A 6,000-nucleotide genomic window follows, 5' to 3' on the forward strand; every position below is an offset into this window, starting at 1 on the left:
TATGCATTGACCCTTTGGAAGACCCATTTGCGACCAAGCTTTAACTTCCTGACTGATGTCTTGAGATGTTGCTTCAATATATTCACATAATTTTCCTGCCTCATGATGCCATATATTTTGTGAAGTGCACCAGTCCCTCCTGCAGCAAAGCACCCCCACAACATGATGCTGCCACCCCCGTGCTTCACGGTTGGGATGGTGTTCTTCGGCTTGCAAGCCTCCCCCTTTTTCCTCCAAACATAACAATGGTCATTATGGCCAAACAGTTCTATTTTTGTTTCAACAGACCAGAGGACATTTCTCCAAAAAGTACGATCTTTGTCCCCATGTGCAGTTGCAAACTGTAGTCTGGATTTTTTATGGTGGTTTTGGAGCAGTGGCTTCTTCCTTGCTCAGCGGCCTTTCAGGTTATGTCGATTTAGGACTTGTTTTACTGTGGATATAGATACTTTTGTACCTGTTTCCTCCAGCATCTTCACAAGGTCCTTTGCTGTTGTTCTGGGATTGACTTGCACTTTTCGCACCAAAGTACGTTCATCTCTTGGAACGCGTCTCCTTCCTGAGCGGTATGACGGCTGTGTGGTCCCATGGTGTTTATACTTGCGTACTATTGTTTGTACAGATGAACGTGGTACCTTCAGGCATTTGGAAATAACTCCCAAGGATGAACCAAACTTGTGGAGGTCTACAATTTTTTATCTGAGGTCTTGGCTGATTTCTTTTGATTTTCCCATGATGTCAAGCAAAGAGGCACTGAGTTTGAAGGTAGGCCTTGAAATACATCTACAGGTACACCTCCAATTGACTCAAATTATGTCAATTAGCCTATCAGAAGCTTCTAAAGCCATGACATCATTTTCTGGAATTTTCCAAGCTGTTTAAAGGCACAGTCAACTTAGTGTATGTAAACTTCTGACCCACTAGAATTGTGAGTTGTTGAAAATGAGTTTTAATGACTCCAACCTAAGTGTATGTACATTTCTGACTTCAACTGTACATGTATTGTAATGATGTAATGATGTCATTAGGCCTACACTTATAGACTGAATTGATGTGTCCAATGATGTCCGTGCATGCCTCGGTCTCGCCACTCATCTCTTCCTTGTCCTTGCGAGGCTTGGCCACTCATCTCCACCTTGACAAAATGTAAGTGTTCTAGTCGAATCACAACGTAATTTGGAGCTTATACCAACCGGTTTCAAGTCAAATCACTCATTTTTCATGCGGCTGACATGCAGTAATGTTAAATAATGGTGCCTATAGCTTTTGGGGGGCATTTTAAGTTAATTGTTATAGGCTCACATTTTACGCCGTAAACCCACAACTTATTTTGCCAGGATGCCATACTGGCTTACTTTCACCACTGCATTTGACAAAAAAATGTTGTTCTCTTTCTCCTCGATTAACTCCAAATAATGGGAGCATTTCCACAAGGAAAAGGTTAAGCGGGGTAACAACACAGCTGCCATCTTTCTTTGATTTTCAGCTTTACCTATTGTAAACGGTTAGCCAACAGCATGAATTCCGTTAGCATGAGACAAGGCTTTAAAAAATATATACAGTGCATTTAGAAAGTATTTATACCCCTTGACTTATTCTACATTGTGTTGTGTTACAGCCTGAATTCAAAATGGATGAAATAGTATTTTTATTATCCATCTACACACAAAACCCAATAATGACAAAGTGAAAACATGTTTTCTAAATGTTAACACATTTATTGAAAATTAAATACAGTATCTAATTTATGTAAGTATTCACTCCCCTGAGTCAATACTTTGTAGAAGCACCTTTGGCAGCGATTACAGCTGAAAGTCTTTCTGGTTGACACTCATCTTTTCCCAATGACTGCAACAAGGAACTAAAGTAATACTGCAAAAATTGTGGCAAAGAAATTCACTTTTTGTACTGAAAGCAAAGTATTTTGTTTGGGGCAAATCCAATACAACACATTACTGAGTAACAATCTCCACATTTTCAAGCATAGTGTTGGCTACATCATGTAATGGGTATGCTTGTAGTCTTTAAGGACTGGGGAGTTTTTCAGGATAAAAAAGAAACGAAATGGAGCAAAGAACAATCCTAGAGGAAAACCTGGTTCAGTCTGCTTTCCACCAGACACTGGGAGATTAATTCACCTTTCAGCAGTACAATAACCCAAAACAAGGCCAAATCTACACTGGAGTTGCTTGTTCCTGAGTGGCCGAGTTACAGTGTTGACTTAAATCTACTTGAAAATCTATGGCAAGGCCTGAAAATGGTTGTCTAGCAATGATCAACAACCAATTTGACAGAGCTTGAAGAATTTTGCACAATCCTGGTATGGAAAGCTCTTAGAGACTTACAATTGATGCTTCTGTTAATACATTGCATTCAATGCGAAAAGAAAAGTGTCACAAGGTTGACACTTATGTCAATACATCGCAGTCAGTAGGAAAAGATGAGTGACAACCAACTGATGGTTACAGTATGTCAGTACATTGCATTCAATGGGAAAATATGAGTTTCACAGGGTCAAAGATAGACAAACATGTCTTTCTCTCTCTCTATTCTCTCTCTCTCTGTCTCTCCTTCCCTCCCTCCCTCTCATTCTGTTTGACTCTCTTTTTCTCTACCTCCTCTTCACCCCACACCCTTTCTCTCTCCCCCTTCTTTCACCCCCCTCCACCCTATCCCCTTTCTCTCCCTCCTTCTCTCTCTTTCTCTCTCACTTCCTCTCTCTCTTCTATATATCGCTCTCCTCATCCCTGATTCACCCTCTCTCCCTCCTCTCTCTCCCACCTGTGACTCTCTCTCCGACTCCCCCTTCACTCTTTCCCTCCTTTCCCTCCCTACCCCTCTTCTCATCTCTCTCTCCCTCCTCTTTCTCCCACCTCTCTCACCTCCACAGACAGGATATTTATGCATAAATATGCGTCAAGGGCATTGATGCATAAGTCAACACATTGCATTCAAGGCAAAAAAAATAGTGACACAGCTGCAATGGGTAAATTGGTGAAAAACTTATACAGACAGACGCAGGCAGGCAGGCAGACAGACAGAGAGATGCAGACAAAGAGATGCAGACAGACAGATGCAGGAAGGCAGGCTGACAGGCAGAAGGGCACAATAAAAAAAATACCAATATCCTCTTCACAATTCATTCCAAATCTTGCCATATGCTTCCCAGTCAAAACAGTTTGCACATATATTATGACGGAATTCTGTGACGATTTTGTTTGTGCATGCTTGCCTGCCTACCTACCTACCTGCATCTGTCTGCCTGTCTATCTGTCTGCCCGCCCACCTGTCTGTCTGTCTTTTTCACCATTTTATCCATTGCGGCTGTATCACCAACTTTTTTGCCTTCAATGGCCTTGACGCATATTTATGCATAAATATCCTGTCTGTGGAGCTGGAAGAGAAGAGAGAGAGAGCGAGAGAGAGAGGAGGGAGAGGCAGAGAGATGAAGAGGGGGAGGGAGGGAAAGAAGGAGGGATGGAGGAGGGAGGGGGAGTGAGAGAAACGGAAAGGGTGAAAGAGGGAGAGAGGAAGGAGGGGAGAGAGTCTACAGACAGACAAAGGGGGGAGAGAGGAGTGAGGGTGGATGAGGGAGAAAGAGAGAGAAGGGAGGGAGGGAGAGAGAAAAAGAGAGCGAACGATGGCAAGAGGGGAGAGGGTGGAGGGGGTGAAAGATGGGGAGGGAGGGAGAAAGAGACAGAGGGAGAAAAAGAGGAGAGAAGGAAGTAGGGAGAGAGAGAAACAGGAAGAGGAGGATTAGAGAATAGAGAACAAGAGAGACATGTGTCTGTCTTTTCCTATTTACTGGAATCTATTTACATACTGTAAGCATCAACTGGTTGACACTAAACTTTTCCCATTGACTTGTGAGACTCTTCTTTTCCCATTGAATGCAATGTGCTGACATAAGCATCAATTGGTTGGCACTCATATTTTCCCATTGACTGCGATGTATTGACAAACGCACCATCAACCTTGGGAAACTCATGTTTTACCATTGAATGCAATGTCTTAACATTAGCATCAATTGGTTTACACTCATATTTTAACATTGACTGCGATGTATTGACATAAGCGTCAAATGGTTGCAGCCCATCTTTTCCGACTGGCACCGCAAAGCCTGTTGGGAGCATGGCCAATTGACATAAGCTTCAATTGGTTGATGCAACACTTCTTGCAAAATGTGACAGAATGACCTTTTCCTGTGATATCATGTTGCAGCCCAGCCAGCCTCCAGCATATGTTCCTTTTCAACACCAGGTTTGCAATGTCATCATGATAAATATATAATAAATTCAGGTTTATTGTAAATCCTAAGGAAAAGTCTCTAAGATTTCCCATTAATTTCCCATGGGGTCATTGGTTGGACAGGATAAAACAGATTTATATAGACTCTTTGCCTGCAGTGCCTCCATGCCATTGTGTTGTCCGTGATAACACTAGACCACATTACACACAGTGTCATTTGTTTACAGTAAACCCATTTGGCAATGATGGTCACAGAAAGCGGCAGATCACATTAAGTATTTAGGCCCACAACCAATACTTTAATTGAAATTCCATTGAAACTTCCATTGAACAACCCCCAGAAATGGAAATGGTTCACTGAACTGCCATCTATTAAAAACAAAGAAGGTTGCAACACAGACAATGATGAAGAAAGAGACAGTAGTCTTTACTTTCAGGGTGAGTGTTCAGGAAGACTTTGCTCCAACCTTAATGCGATGACTCAGGTGCTCCAGGGGTTGTTTCTGAGGTAACTGGATGCAGAGGGTGTGTCTACTTTGCGGAGCATGAGGAAGGGCGGTAGAGGGAGGGTCGTCCCTAGTTACCACAGCCACAAAGTCAGAAGGCCCTCCTACTTGACCAATCACATGAGAGTGATGATGATGCGTTTGCCGGCTTACGTTTGGTGGTAAACGACCAATCAGACGAGGGAGTGTGATGATGCGTATGCCGACTGGCATGCAGGGGCAGACAAGAGACATGCATTTATTTTATCTAGTGATCCATCAATGATTTGAGTATTTATTAAATATAGTTAAACCAACTGTTCTAAATGCAAAGTGGTAATCGGATGTCTTATTCATCTGTCCGTCTGTCCCGAGCCGTCAGAGCTGTCCGTCTGTCCCGAGCCGTCAGAGCCGTCCGCCAGACAGGAGCAGCCAGAGCCGTCCGCCAGACAGGAGCAGCCAGAGCCTTCCGCCAGACAGGAGCAGCCAGAGCCTTCCGCCAGACAGGAGCAGCCAGAGCCTTCCGCCAGACAGGACCAGCCAGAGCCGTCCAGCCAGGACCAGCCAGAGCCATCCAGCCAGGACCAGCCAGAGCCGTCCAGCCAGGACCAGCCAGAGCCAGCCAGCCAGGATCCGCCAGGGCCGCCAGCCAGCCAGGAGCTGCCAGAGCCAGCCGGCCATGAGCAGCCAGAGCCGCCAGCCAGCCATGAGCAGCCAGAGCCGCCAGCCAGCCATGAGCAGCCAGAGCCGTCCAGCCAGGACCAGCCAGAGCCGTCCAGCCAGGACCAGCCAGAGCCGTCCAGCCAGGACCAGCCAGAGCCGTCCAGCCAGGACCAGCCAGAGCCGTCCAGCCAGGACCAGCCAGAGCCGTCCAGCCAGGATCCGCCAGAGCCAGCCAGCCAGGATCCGCCAGAGCCAGCCAGCCAGGATCCGCCAGAGCCAGCCAGCCAGGATCCTCCAGAGCCAGCCAGCCAGGATCCGCCAGACCCAGCCAGCCAGGATCCGCCAGAGCCAGTCAGCCAGGATCCGTCCCTCAGTCCGGTGCTGCCCCTCATTCCGGTGCTGCCCCTTAGTCCGGTGCTGCCCCTTAGTCCGGTGCTGCCCCTTAGTCCGGTGCTGCCCCTTAGTCCGGTGCTGCCCCTTAATCTAGTGGGGTTAATTTGGAGGAGGCTACGGAAGAGGGGATTGACTATGGTGGGGTGGGGACCACGACCAGCGCCAGAGCCGCCACCGTGGACAGACGCCCACCCAGACCCTCCCCTAGAGT

The sequence above is a fragment of the Salvelinus alpinus genome, chromosome 15 (assembly GCF_045679555.1).
Source record: "Salvelinus alpinus chromosome 15, SLU_Salpinus.1, whole genome shotgun sequence".
In the NCBI taxonomy this organism is placed as follows: domain Eukaryota; kingdom Metazoa; phylum Chordata; class Actinopteri; order Salmoniformes; family Salmonidae; genus Salvelinus; species Salvelinus alpinus.